The sequence below is a fragment of the Hevea brasiliensis genome, chromosome 6, assembly GCF_030052815.1.
Source record: "Hevea brasiliensis isolate MT/VB/25A 57/8 chromosome 6, ASM3005281v1, whole genome shotgun sequence".
In the NCBI taxonomy this organism is placed as follows: domain Eukaryota; kingdom Viridiplantae; phylum Streptophyta; class Magnoliopsida; order Malpighiales; family Euphorbiaceae; genus Hevea; species Hevea brasiliensis.
Window position 1 is genome coordinate 43,572,512 of NC_079498.1, and position 16,153 is coordinate 43,588,664.

Sequence of the window (16,153 nt, forward strand, 5' to 3'; positions counted from 1 at the left end):
AATTATATTAATTTTACCAACATAGTTAACTATATAAATTAGTAAATGGCCAAAGGTGAAAATAAGACTTAAAGTATATTAAAAAGTACAATTCAAGCTCTCTAAGAAAGTTTAGGCACAATTGGGCTCCTGTCATTTTCAAACGGGACGTCTACGCCCTTATACTTTAACCCATTAATCACCATTTACCCTTGTAGATGGGATCAATAGTAAAGCTATTAAAATCCCCAATCCATTGCAACTTTAAATGCCATATAATGTAATTGCCATCTCTAATGATCCAACAAGTGAACATGCAAAATTTCTACAAGGCAACACATTCATCCCAAAGAAATTGAAAATTTGACCCCTCTCATCATTGTTATACAAGCAATAAATGCAATACAATCATCAACCAACCTAGATCCTTTCAGCACTACAAAAAGCCATCAAGTTAATTAAGCAATTCTAACATGGTCCTCTGCACTTCCTTCTCTCCATTTACTTCACTGCAACAAATATTTTATAATTAATTAGTTATTTCAAATTATTACTCACTAATATCAAACTCTAAGCAAACTTTCATCCAATTTGGCAAAGAAAATCTATATCTACGTACACAAAAAGAATATGTGCTATACTTGTCAAGCCACTTTATGCCAATTGCATCAATTTCATCTATAAATATGCTGCAAAGTGATTTCTCTTTTACAAGCTGAAAGGCATCACAGACAAGTTTGGTTAGATAACCTTTTATGGAGATTAATATAATTAGAATAATAAAAAAAAAATATTTTTGACATAAGAAAGTCAAATTAAAAAAAAAAAATCCTAAAGAAGCAAACCCTCATCTAATTCACCAGTCACACATCCATGATTAGTTTCAAAAAATTCAATACTTAGATACATCTAAAGATGATTAAAATAGAAGAGTTGAAATAAAGATCCCTAGATTCCTTAAGATTATCAATTAAAAGCATGAAATCTTAGTGGCTCTTTCAAAAGTTGAACAGATACCATTTAAACAAGAATATATTAAAATAAATGTGGTACCTAAACAAGTTGTGGGCCTGCCAATTTTAGAAAAGTAGCATTTGTTGTGCAGCACAAGCTCAAGCCATGAATGTCTTCCCTAAATTAATTTCTTTCCAACTTATCCAAATTTTTGCAGACAATCAACAATAGCACAACACTGGTGATGCCACCATTTTTTCATTCATTCGGCTTCTTGTGCTTTATCTACTTGTCAATGGTGATCTTGAAGTGGTTGAGAATGACGAGGCCATGTCTTTCGTCCTCCCTTTTGTGAGCTTCAAGTTGGTATGATGGCAAGAGCTTGGTTCTTTTTTGTTCTAACAATGGTGTAATGACAGTTTGACACCATTTTCATGGCCATTTGGGTCATATGTGCAAGTGACTGAAAATTGGGCCAGATTAATTATTTTCTAAAGTATAAAGGCTTAGATGTTCCATTTAAAAATGAGGGAGCCCAATTGCACACAAACTTGCTTCGAGGTCATAATTATACCTTTTGATATACTTCAAGGGTTAATTTACACCTTTAGCCTTAGTAAATGCATATCATGAAGATGCTACATTGCATTTATTACTTATAATGTGTTGGCAGTTCATGGATGACCCACTGATTATTATTGGGAAAGGAGAGAAAAGTAAAGTAAAGGACATGGCATGCATGCATGCATTATAAGCTCATTGTGTATATGCTATGGGATGCTTGGGTAAAGCAATTCTATGTTTCTGGCTCTACGGTTTCTAGGTAAGACAATTCTGTGTCTTTATGTAACACTCTCACTTTAGCTAGTCCGTGCATTTGACTGTTCCGATGATTAATGTCAGTCTGGACAGTCAGAATGTCTGAAACTATATTTAAAGTAGAGTGAGGAGTCATAAACAATTCAAATAAGTATAAGAAAAATTAAGGAAAAATTTTAGAAATAAAATACAATGAAGTTAAATGAGCCGGTGCCCCGGCAATGGGTGACCCAATGGGAAATTGCTGTAAAAATAGCTAGTAGCCCTAGACCTGAGGGAAACCCTGTGAAATAATTTCTGAGATGCTAGAGAAGAGTTATGGCACCCTAGGTAGCATTAGAATGCCAAGAAAAGGTTAGGAGAATTTTTAAGATCGGTATAGATAGTTTTGGCTCCTTAAGCCAAACAAAGAGCATTTTGGTCATTTCGCCTTCAGAGATAATTTTTGACTGACTTGTCCATTTATGTAAGTATGATATATGACATTAAATATGAATAAATATTGATGAAAAATTTATTAAAAATAATAAAAGAAAGAAAAAAAGAAAAATAAAAGTAAATGAGACTTATTACATCATGTATAAGTCACCATGATGCAATAAAAAAATGTCTAGCCAATTAAACTTGGACAAATATGATTAAGGGACATTAAAGAAGATAAAGAAGATCAAAAATTGACCCATCTTCTTCCTTTTATTTCAACTGGCCGAACTAGCTATCCCTCACTTCCTCCATTTTAATTTTTTTTTCTTTCTTTTCCTCAAGCTTGATTCTCCTTATATCTCACCCCAAAACCCTAAACCATCTTCACTAAAATTCATCCTCACATCACAAGAAAGCTCTTGGCAACCACAAGGATTACAAATAGTGAAGTTTAGGCAAGGTTAAGTGAAGCTCCAAAGAGGTTAGTGCTATAATCAAGTTATTTTCCCTCTTTAATCCTTATCAGTGTAGTGAATTAAGTTAAATTTTTATGAAATTGAAAGAAGTTGATGAGAAATTGAGAGATAAATTTTGGCAGCCATGGGAGAGAGTTGAAATTTGTTGAATTGGTTGAATTAAATTTACTTAGAAATGGTTTTTGATGAGTATGTTTAAGTTAGATTTTGATTGGTGTGTGTTTAATGTAATTGAGGATTGTTGAAGTTAGGGTTTGAGACAAACTTAGGGTTTTGCTCATGTGTTTGTGAATAGAAGTCATAATGGTCAATTAGTGGCTATCTGGCTATATTTGATGAGGAATTGAAGTGATTGATGACAATGGAATTGAGGTCAGGTATGCCGCCTTAGGTGACCTCCAGGGCTGGATGTGAGTCCAGCAAGTTTGGGCAGCTGTAACTTAAGAGGTGTAGGTTCAATTGGTGCAAGGCCAATTGAACATGAAACTAGACACATAATGACACAGCTTTGATGAAGAAACTTTGCCCAGAAAACAAACTTAGAATACCCTAAAAATTGACCAAATCCAGGTAACCAACCTGCTAGTCCTGGAAATTGACCAAATGAACAGTGTTTGTTCATTTGGCCGTAACTCAGTGTAAAAATGTCCAAATGACCTAAATTTCATATCAATAGAAAGCTTAGACAATTTAGAACAACTTTCATGCAGAACACAAACTCAAATTCTAGACTTAATTAAATGAAATTGCTAGCTAAAGTTGAGCTACCAAATCTGGCAGAACCAGGACTACCCAGAATTTTGGGTACATGTCAATCCGGCTAGTTATGGTAAAATGGCCATAACTTGAGCTACAAAACTCCAAATGGAGTGATTCAAAGAATTAAGGAAGACACATAAAGGAACAACTTTGATGAAGAAAATTTTGCCAAATTCTCACTGTAGAAATGCCTAATGGAACAGTAAACTCTAGCACCCAAAACTGAAATTTTTTGATTTATTTCCTATTGGTTTGAAGTATTGATTGGCAACCAATGCCAACACTTTGGTGAACCAAAATGTGGTAATCTCATATGGTTAGAACTCATGTAACTATTATGTATGATAAAGTCAATAAATTGAGTGAATAGTAATGTATGAATAGTAACCCAAAAAATATAAGGAATAATAAAAGGAATTAAAGAAGTTATTATGAGTACTAATATATATAGTATAATTAGTGAATTAAAAATTCTTGAACTTAAGTGACTCTAAGACATAAAGGAATAATCTATATGGAAGGCCTTAGGAAAATATTTCGATGTACAAATAGTACAAGAAAATTGATCGATGTGAATCGCAATTATCATGAATAGAATAATGAATGTATAAATTACGAGAAATGCATGAATTATGTGTAATTGTGATTTAGGAATTTATGTTTTTACTAGAAATAGAATAAAATTTTATCAATTGTAATTGAACCCTATAATGAAATAATGACATAATAACACATATTAATGCTTAATGGTACTAATGTGCCCATGTATTGCCTAGACACGTGTGTTAGATTGGATAGATTGGCATGTCAATAGGGTATTATTTTAGCAGTACTGCGTAAGGCTTTATGCCTGTATTCATGGCTTTATGCCCGCACTCATAGCTTTTATGGTCGATTATATGTTATCATGGCTTTTAGCCATACTGATATGTTATCATGGCTTTTTAGCCATTCTGACTGCATATATGGTTGACATTCCGCATTTCACATCCTATGGTATGACGGCTCGAGGCACTGCGGTGTCCAGTGCCAACGGCCCGTTATCTAGTTTAGTCAGCCTGTCATAGGTTACTTGTGCAGTGAAATTTATTGAAATGAGTTAAGAATAATAGCAACTGAAAATATTAGTAATTAAATAAAAGAGTAAGAATATTTAAAATAAATTAGATTAGTTATTTAGTAAAAAGTATTGAATGGAATGATAAAAAGATTTGCAAAAAGAGATATAAGTATATTACTACTGTGAATTTAGGAATAAATTGCTTCTTAAGAGGAATAAATTAAAACGAAAGATAGAAATTAGAACGAAAGATAGTTGATACTAGAAGTATTATATTAAATTAGATTAAATTTCAGAGTATCCAAAGTATAATCCATTTCTTTCTTTATTTGTATTTTATTTTCTTTGTTATATTATCGCACCACTAAGCAGCAATCTTTAGCGCGATGGATTTGTTTCCCTCACACAGGTACTGAAGACAAAGTCCAGTGGATATTAGACTGGGATTTTAGAGTTCGGATCGGCAGAAATGTCAAAAGTGCTCAAGGTTGTCACCTCCTCAGCAATGCATATAGATAGGGCTCACATTAGTCATATTATGTAATTTGTGCGTTATAATTATTTATTATGTTGTAATGAAAATTAGAAAATTGTATGTAATATGCACCTGATGTAAATTATGAATTTATGCAATTAGTTTGCAAATTATGTAAACTAATGAAATTGAGAATTTTTTATATGTAATAAGCATGAATGAATTTGTACAAATGAGTATGGATTTAAATTACGTAATAATTTTTGAAATAATTATATGAATATGGATGAATTATTGTATGAAAGATATTGTTGAGATCTTTAAACTGGTAAATAGTAAAATACATCAAATGATAATAGAAACAGGGGAAACTTTGCTAGTTTCTCCTTAGATAAATAATTGATATTAAAATATAATGAGAATGAATTACTAAAGAAATAAAGTAAGATAAGATAGAGTACTCCGACACTGAGTGTGACATGCCTCGCTCGCCTACACTGTAGACGGGTGAGGGGTGTCACACTTTAGCCCTATCGTTGGACATTATATGATAAGAGAAAGTCCTAAGGAGCTCTTTTAATGGGTTAGGCTTCTTGGAAATGGGATAATGATTATGGAATGACTAGGGAACCATTGGTGACATGAACTACCTTGATGTGGTTTGTTTGTGATATGGAAACATCATGTGAATACTGTATATCCATATGCTTGACTTAATTGTTTTATAATATGTTTTATTTCCCTAAAGTAGGCATTTACTCACTAAGGCCCAACTCACCCCCTTTCCTATTTCCCCTTCAGGGCAAGTACAGTTAGAGGATTTTGCTAACTGAGTTCCAGAGGTTACTGCCTTAGTTTTGCTTAAAGGTAGATATACATTTTGTGGAACTCCTTTTGGTAATGACGTATACTTTTACTATTGTATTACTATGTTTGCTATTGAGTATTTTATAATTTAAAGGACTTGTAATTACATTTTATAATTAATAAAGTATTTATATGGATAATACGGGATTAAATGAGATTTTTTATTCAAGTCAGGCTTGTTATTAGTTTTGGTGGCCTTATACCTTATGCAGCTCTAGTACCGATAACGGTTCGGAATTGGGTCATTACAACAAAGTTATGAGAATAGACCTAGCTACTAGTAAAAAAAGTAGAGTAAGAAAAAAATGAAAGCAAGTAAGAGCATGGCCCATTTTGTAAAAGTAAAGTATGTTTTCAAAAATGGTGGGGATGGTGATTTTGGATACATGTCTACTAATTTTGGCAGTATTTTGTTGTGCTAATTGCAGTTCTTACATATTGTTCCCTTCTAGTAGAAGTATGGTCTAGCTAGTTGGTTAATAGGTGTACAATGAGATGTGTCATAGTCTTTTGAGTTGCTTAGCCCTTTGGTATTGGACTAGGATTAAGTGACCCTAGAAAAGATCCCATGTCTGTGCTGAGATTTGAAACTTGAGTAAGAAATGAAAAATGAAAAGCAAAAGGAAGTTAAAAGAGAAATGAAAAGGCCTAGAAATGTAATGAAAGTCACTTATAGTAAGCTTCACAGCAGATGTGAAATGAAATAAAATGAAATGAATGAAATGAGAAAGAAGGAAATGATGTTTATAGCTGGCCTTTTGAATGAAAATGAATGTGAATGTGAATTACAATAAAAAATGAATGTTAGGCCAGGTTTAAGACTCAACACCAATAGGAATAATGTGTATAAAATTAAAGTTTTAAATGTTGATAAAATGAAATATAGTGAAATGGAGTGCCTCCTCAGTGAAAGGCACAACTGAAAAGAATGAGTTACAAATAATATGGTGCTAGAGTAGGGCTTGATTGTTAAATTGGGCCAAGTTAACATATGAAGTCTATTAGGGCTTACATTTAATGAAATGAGTTAAGAAAAGTTTAAAATTTAAAGTTTATGATAAATTAAATGGTAGCACAATGCCCTACTCATTCTTCTAAGTATTGGTATTATAAGTTGTAAACTACATACAAACATACGGTAGTTAGGCAGAGTTACATACCATGAGTTTACATCCAGAGAGGATGTAATGTGTAGTCAAGTCCCCATCATAGTATAGTAATGTTTAGAGCATGAGTGTGCTCTTGTATAGGAGTTAGACACTCTTAGAATGGTTTCTAACCATTAGGGCAAAAGTTTAAAATTAATAGAAAGTAAAGAGTAAAGTGTACAACACAGCTCCTATAAGTGGGACCTTAGATAAATCACGAACTGTGGCAACTATTTTGCCTAAAGTTGATAAAAGATAGTGATCCCCTATGTTGTAAACAACCCAAGAGGGGGATGACTTGGGGTTCTAATTAAAATTTTTGGAAGCTAAGGTAATGAAGAATAATTTAAAACACAAGAATAGGGTAAGAAAAATGAAGAACACAAGCAATTTATAGAGGTTCAACTATCCCAAGCCTATGTCCTCTTCTTAAGGCCTTCCTTGAGTTCACTTCATTATTAATCTTTTTTGGGTGAAGATTAAATCCCTTATAATCCTTCAAATCAAACCTTAACTCTCTTACTATCCCTTTTCACTCAAGAGCAATTTAATGCTTTACAACATTCTTGGAACAATTAATGCACTCAACAACCTTCCTTTCAATCTTAGAACATAATAAATTACTACTGAAAATCATGCTCTCAAAGAATTAATTACTATGACTCAATCTGTCTTAATATAAATAGAGATCAATTTACATCAAAAAGAAAATTACTAAGGGTATAACTTATATACCCGGGAATAGTCAAAATCTAGCTCTAATCCCCACTACAAGTAGCTCACTCTATTTCTTTATCTATCTCCTTACAGGCGACAGCATAAACGAGCTATCGCTAAGTAGTGAACTCAGTGGTGCACAACTTAAAAATTTTAAAGCTCAATATAAATCATAATTCACCAAAACTTAATCAATCCTAATGTTAAACACATGAAAAATTTTAAAATATTTCTAAAATGAGGGAATCATTTAATAAAAGCAAATTTTTATTCCAAACAATCATAAAACACAAATTTTTCTAAAAATCACACAGTTTAGAACATGACACAATTATCCAATTCATCCCAATAACCAAAGGTTAATAGGGAATATAAGGGCTAGCTAGCAAATATATGAGTACTCATTCAATCCATCCTCAACTGGCAACACACCTCAACACTTCAGCTAGAGAGGGAAAACAAATCCAATTCATCTCACTAGGCTAGTTAGTGAGGAATACAAATCACATAGTCATGTCAAATGTGGTTTCAAATCATATTCAACAATTTTCCATTCATCAAATGTATTTATCAACTCACAATTTTATTTCATTCAAAACAATTACCCCAAAAAGGGTGAACACATAATATCTCAAATAAGATTCTCAATGTAATAAGAGTTATAAATCATTTACACAATTCATTCAAATCAATTTCAATTTGAAAAACAAGAAGATAGTATTAGTTGTGCACAAACCTGTTTATTCTCTTCTTACTTAGTTCAACTTTCTCTCTCCTTAGGAGGCTCCTTTTCTACTAAAAATATATAATGGAGATGTCTTAATACTCAATTTAACTACCACTAATAGTCAATTAATTAAATGCCTAATGAATGCCTAAGTTACTTAAGCAATTTCAAAGAGTTTGGGCTCTAAACAGATTTATGCCTTGACTTTTGAACCCAATTTCAACCTAGTTCTAGTCATAATCTAATGAGGTGTTCTTCATGAAAATTATCCCTCTATGTCTTAGTTTTATTTTAAAATTTTAATCACTCTATTTGGAGTTTTATAGCTCTAGATATGGTCAATTTATTAGGACTAGTTCACTGACCCTTTGCTGTTCCAGAACCTGGCAGATTATGGAACCTCAATTTGTCCAGTCAAATGGACCAGCTACAATCATATTTTGGCATAATGTTCTTCATATGAGTTGTTCCCCTATGTGTCCTGGTCACACAAGTTCAAAATCATAAATTTTCAAGTTTTGTATGGTGCGTTATAGCAATTTAACTGACTGAGACTTATAAACCCTATGCATCAGGATTTCAGGTTCAGGTCAGTGTCTTGCATTTCACCTTTCAAGTCCTTATCCCCAGGATTTGGGTATGGTTTATAAACCAAAATTATAGTCCTAAGTCTTAGGTTTTCATATCATTTTGGCTCATCCCATTTGGAATTTTCTAGTAAAAGTTATAGTCTAATTACTGTCCTGGGGCAAATGGATAAATTGGTTCCATTGCAGGAATTCCAAATTGCGAAGTCCTGAATTGTCCTAACAATTTCATTAAGTTCTTTTAGGATCTAGGTTCTAGCCAAAACATTAAAGTCGTAATCTTAGGTCTTATGAAGATTTTGGTTTTTGAATAATTGCATTTGTAGTTTTATAGCCTAGGTTATAACATTTTTGCCAAAACTGGTCAGATGGCCATTTATTTAGGATTTCTATGTCAAATTTGGTTCTGGCAGATTTGTTGGACTAACTTTGCTTAGTAATTTGACCAACTTAGGGTCATTATTTGGGTTCATGATCTTCATAAGAAGTGTTCTAATATGTTTCAAGTTTCCATTAGTTCAAGAATTACCGAATTTGGAGTTTTCTAGTGTGAGTTATGCCTAATTGAAGATGTACTATTCATTTGGTCAATTTTGGTCAAGTCCAGAACACTAATTCCATATTCAAGAAAATTTTAAACCAACTTATGGTCATTTTCTGGGTAACATTTCTTCATGAAATTTGTGGCATTAGGTCTTAAGTTTCATCTGCAATTGGCCTCACACTAATTAGAGCTATATACTTCAGCTTATAACCATCTAAATGGAGTGGACTCAAGCTATTCCAGATTCTAACATAAGGCACCCCACTAATTCAACAATTCCATTCCTCAATTCAACATCAATTCTCACTCAAAACATGTCAAATGGCCATAATTAGGGCTTATAACCATCAATGGCATATCATAATACAAAAGCCTTAAATTCCATAAACCCTAGATTTTCCATCTTACTAATTCAAACAATCCACGCAACTTCACTTCAACAATTAGGTTTATCACACCATAACACATCCTAATTCATGTTTAATTTTGATCAAACCTACCAAACCCCTAAGTCCCTATGGCTGGCTGAAATTCATGGTCTACCCTCCATGCATGATTTTTTCAATTCCTCATGTAATTTCCACTTATTTAACATCATTTCAATAAGTATATACCTATTTAAGTTAGAAGAGAGAGACTTACCTCTATGGAGCTTCTCAATCTTCTATTTCCCTTACTAATTTCTTGAATTTCTTTCCTCTAATCTCCCACCCAAGGTGAAATATCAACTTTTTATTAAATTGGCTAGGGATTTTATGGAGTAAAACTAGAGTTATAATAGCTCAAGATGGTCATCAATGGTAGAAAGGAAAAGAAAAGAAAGAGAGAGGGAAGAGAGGGATGAGCCGGCCAAAGGAAATGGGAAGAAGGAAATTTTGATTTTTAATAAATTTTGTCTCTTTTAAAGTTATAATTATCTCCACAATTTATAATTTAAAAATTAAAATTTTTAATGGTGTCATGCTTGTGTGATGGTGATGTCATAATTCCACTTTAAACTTAAATTTTATTTCTTTCATTTTCTTTTCCCATGCTTCTCTATATTTTTAATTACTTTTCATTATTTTAATCTCACAAATTTTAATGGACATTTAGGTTAAAATTTACCTCTAAGAGTGAAATGACCAAAATGCCCCTCATCGGTTATCATCTGTCTTTTAAATAATACCCGGTGAGTCCTTAAGCTCTGATTCACTTATTTAAACTTGTTCTCTCTTCTTTTCTATGGTTTTCTAGTTCCTAATAGTTTCACAATTATCCCTTGGCCTAGGATGTCACAGAGTCCCACACGAATTTAGGGCTGCAACTGAGCTTGCAGTAGCTTTCCGGGTCGATCACCCATCACCGAGACCTTGGCTCATTTAACTCAATTGTTTTTCATTTCTTTTATTTTTATCCACCTTCATTTAATCTTTATCAATGTTATTTATAATTTCTCTATGTGATTTAAGTTTAACTCTGGACATTCTAACTATCCAGACAGACATAGGTCACTAGAACAGTAGAATGCACAGGACTACTTATTATGAGGGTGTTATAATTCTCCCCTCCTCAAAAGAAAATTTTATTTCGAAATTTTACGTGGTAGTAGTCTTTGAATAGTTGTTGGTGTTGTCTCCTCATGTCCTCCTCATGCTCCCATGTAGCCTTCTAGCCTGAATGATGGTTTCACAGCACCTTGACCAGTGGTATCTGCTTTTTTCTCAGCTGCTTCACCTCATGTGCCAAAATCTTCATGGGCTCTTCATCATAAGTGAGGTCTAGATTCACCTCAATCTCCTCTACTGGTAAAATATGTGAGGGGTCTGATCTGTACTTCCTCAATATAAAGACATGGAAGAAATTGTGAATCTTTTCTAACTCTAGAGGCAATGCCAATCTATATGCCAACGGACCCACTATTTCTAGAACCTCATATGGCTCGATGAAATGAGACTCAGTTTCCCATTTCTGCTAAACCTCATAATTTTCTTCCAAGGGGAAACCTTTAAGAAGACCTTGTCACCCATAGAATATTCAATATCCCGTCTCTTCAAATCTATGTAGGACTTCTATCTATCTGATGCAGCCTTAAGCCTATCTCGGATGGTCTTATTTTCTCCTCAGTCTGCTGTACAATCTCTGGGCCAATCATTTTTCTCTCGCCCACGTCATCACAACACAAGGGAGTTTTACACTTCCTACCATACAAAGCATCATATGGAGGCATTGTAACACCCTCCCGGTAATCACTCCGTACATCCTACTGCTCCGGTGACCGGTGTCGGTCCGGACAGCTAGAATGTACGGAAAAATATTTAAATTAAAGTCAGGAACCATAATTAACTCAAATATTAATAAGAAAAATTTAGTAAAAATTTTAGAAATAAAATTTAACCAAGTCAAACGAGCCGGTGCCCAAGCGATGGGTAACCGGAGGAAAGTTGCGGTTCTCGCAACGAGGAGCCCTAGACCCGGGGCAAAAATTATAAAATAATTTTTGGGACTCCAGAGAAGGGTCATTGAGGTTCCTACAGTATTAGAATGCCAAGAAAATACCTAGGAAAAATTTTCAATCGGTACAGACAATTTTGACCCGTTAAGCCAAACGGAGGGCATTTTGGTCATTTCGCCTTCAGAGGTGATTTTTGGCCGACTTGCCCAGTTGAGTAAATAATTAATATGACATAAAATATGAAGAAACATTACTAAAAATGAAATTGAAATTGAGTAGTGAAGGAAGAAAAAAGAAAATGAGAAAAATGCTTATTAATGACATCATGAAGATGTCATTTAAAAACTATAACCAATCCTATTTAAACAACTAATTAACCAACAAATAAAAAGGACTAAATAAAGACCAAATTAACAAAATTTCCAACAGCCACCACTCCCACAAAAGCTACCCGTAGCTCTCAAAATTCCATAGCCAAACCTCCATTTTCTTCATTTTCAAGCTCTCAAACCTCTCAAACCTCACCCCAAAACCCTAAGTCATCTTCACTAAAATTAATCTACACACCTTAAACAAGCTTTTGGCAGCCAACAAGAGGAAAGAAAGTGAAGTTTAGGGCTTTGGAAATTCTGCCCAAACAAGGTTAGTGCACTTATACCCATTAAACTCTTTATTTCCATGATTTTGGACTTGAACTTAGTAAGATTTGTAGTTTAAATAAACAAAAAAACCTATGGGTATGAACACTTGAATTTCGGCAGCCCTAATAGAGGAATGGTTCTGGATGTTTTTAATGGACTTAGCATGAATTGGAGGTTATGTTTAAGCTATATACCTATATAGATGTTGAATTAGGGTGCTAGTTGAGGTTTATGGGTAAATTGCATTGGATATTAGGGTTTTGAGGCATGAAAAATTGACTTGACTTACTAAACTGTTAAAGAACAATCTAATGGTCAATAAGTGACCATTTGAGGTATGTTGAATACAATTTGGACTGAAAAATGGTATGGCAAAGTCAAGGTATAAACTGCCCTAGGACAGCAGCAGAGGGACTGAAAATTCAGTCCCTTTGCACTGCCATAACTTGGGCTGTGTTAGTCCAATTGAAGTTTGGCCAATTGGACATGAAACTAGGCTTATAGTGGCACATTTTTGCTGAAGAAACCATGCCCAAAAGACCAAAGCAAGAGGACCAAAACTTGGCCCCAATCCGGAACCCTGAAACTGATTCTGCATAATTGGCCAAATGAATAGTAACTGTTCATTTGGCCATAACTCACTGTAGATTTGGTCAATTGACCTGAAATTTTTACAAAAATAAGTTAAGACATAGACAAACAACTTTCATGAAGGAACCTACCCCAAATTATGGCCAGAACCCATCCAACCAAGTGACTCTATTTACTGTTCATGCACTGTAGATATGGTAATTTTCTGCAGAATGCACATTCGGCCAGCTTGGGTTCTTGGACCATATCTAGAGCTACAAAACTCCAAATGGAGTGATTCAAAAAAGAAAATTCAACTAGACAAAATAAGGAACAACTTTCATGTTTTATATTTCTTCAAATTCCCACAGTAACAGTGTCCAATGGAACAGTGAAGTTATGGTACAAAATCTGAAAAATCTGCTCCTTTGGTTTAATGCTTAGAAATGGTATTAACACTTAATGCCAACAAGTTTTAAACACCAAATGTGGTATGTTGGGAGTGCCAAAGTCAATGTATACATTTTTATTCTAAAAGTCAACATTTTTGTTGACCAATGATGAATAGTGACACCAAAAATTTGAAATTCACAAATTAAAGAATTTAAAAGTTTCAAATGCCCTAGTATACCTAACAAGATTGGTTTGGATAGTTTGGCATGCCAATAGGGTTCAGTTAGCAGTACTGCACATGGCAAAAATGCCATTCTGTGATTTCATGGCTTTTAGCCATTCTGACTTTGCATTGAGACTTGGCCTTGTGCCTGAGATTATTTACAGCTTGGTAGCTATTCTGTTGCACATCGAGTGATGCATATGCAACCGATGGTGTGACGGCCCGAGGTACTAGATACCCAGTGCCAGTTTACCCGTTATCCAGTCCAGTCGTCTAGTGTAGGTTACTTGGGCAACCAAATGAATGAAAATGAGCAATGTAGAAGAAATAAATGAATGGATATACAAATACATGACAAACAAAACATGTACATGCAATACATATTTATAACTGTTATTTCTTGTTATTTTATTATTGCACCACTAAGCATTATTGCTTAGCGCGTTGCTTTTGCCATGCGTAGGTACTGGAGATCCTGATCGTGAGCCCAGTAGACCACAGACTGGGTGAGTCCATCCTGCAGTTCTGCGCAGTGTCCGTGTCACCTCACTACCTGCAGTGCATTGGTAGGGCACTAGGTGTCATTTTGTCATTTTGATATTTTGTAGCAGATTTTTACTTTTTCATATGTATTTGAACTCATGTAATATATTTTGATGTCCATGTAAATAATGAAAGTTATGACAATGAATGCAAAATTTGAGCATGTATTTATCGCTTGTATATGAGAAATGGATGTTTGTGAAATGAGAAGATTATTGAGAATTTGCTATTGAGAAATATTGTTGAGATTTTGGATATTGGAGTTTGAGATAATGGAATAAAAATATTGAAAGTGTTTTTAACAGGTTCCGAAGAACGGTTTTCTCCATTTTTAGCCGGTACTCCACCGGATTTTCTTTAAAATTTTCGAAACCTTAAATGAATGATACTTTTGATAAATGGTTTAAATAAATTGTATTTCATAAATTATATGCAAGAGCATGATATAAATTAATTGAGGAATATTAGAGTGTGCCGGTACACCGTGTGGCATTACTTACTCGGGTATACTGTACACGGGTAAGGGGTGTCACATTTAGTGGTATCAGAGCACGGTTTAGGCATTTCTGGGCCTAGATTGAGTCCATACCATGCATTGCATTTGTAAGAGTCGAGGTGACACTAACGCAGATCTGTTTATCCTTCTTATTTTGAATAGGATATGGACCCTTCGTCTCAGAGAGCCGTTGAGGAGGAAGTGGAGAGTCATGCTCCACCTGCAGCAGCTGAGACTGGGGGCATGAGAGAATCTGCTCCGCCAGCTCAAGCAGAGCCTACTCAGCCTCCACAGGCCATGTTTCAGCAAATGGCCGACTTCTTTAGACAAATGGCTGGGGTAATGCCAGCACCACCACCACCACCACTCCAGTAAATCACACTGGAAAGGCTAAGGAAGTTTGGAGTCGTGGACTTCTATGGCAAGAGAGAAGATGACTCATGGAGAATTGGTTGAACAGAATAGGCAGAGTACTAAAACAACTTCACCGCACTCCGAGCAAAACCCGAAGTCGCCATCTCTTTACCGCAAGACGATGCTTATGAGTGGTGGGACATCGTGTCAGTGAAGTGCACGGAAGTCGTAATTGGGACTTCTTCCTCTCTGAATTCAAGAAGAAATATGTGGGTACTGTATACCTGGAAGAGAGAAGAAGAGAATTTATTAACCTGAGGCAGAGACAATTGTCAGTGGCTGAGTATGAGAAAGAATTCGTCCGATTAAGCCGCTATGGAAGGGAGATAGTCCCAAATGAAGCTGAAAGATGCAAGAGATTTGAAGAGGGACTAAATGACAACATCAAGATCCAGCTCACTGCCTTGGGAATCACAGAATTTACCAAGTTAGTGGAAGCTGCAATAAAGGTGGAAAAAGTAAGAATTAGTGAACAGACCAGAAGGGATAGACAGCAGAAGAGGGGACCAGGTCAGTCTAGTTCCGCTCCTAGATTTGGGAAGAAGTTTAAGGGTCCTCCTGCACAGAGTTCGGGTCAGCCACAGGGTCAGGGTCAATCTCAGGGGCCCAGGCCACAGTTCACCCCTAGGAGAGGTCAGTCCACACCATCAGTGGGCAGCTCTCCAGGGATGGGGTTCAGGGGACCAGCCCCAACATCTTCTGCATGTCCGCATTGCCTGAAATGGCACAAGGGGGAATGTTGGAGAGTAACTGGTACTTGCTTGAGGTGTGGGTCAACAGAGCATTAGTTGAAGAACTGTCCACGCAGAACTACTACAGCTGCTCCAACACAAGCAGACAGACCTGCTCCTGCACCACCAAGGGGTAGAAGGTCGGGTAAATCCGAAGCTGTGGGACCATCTCA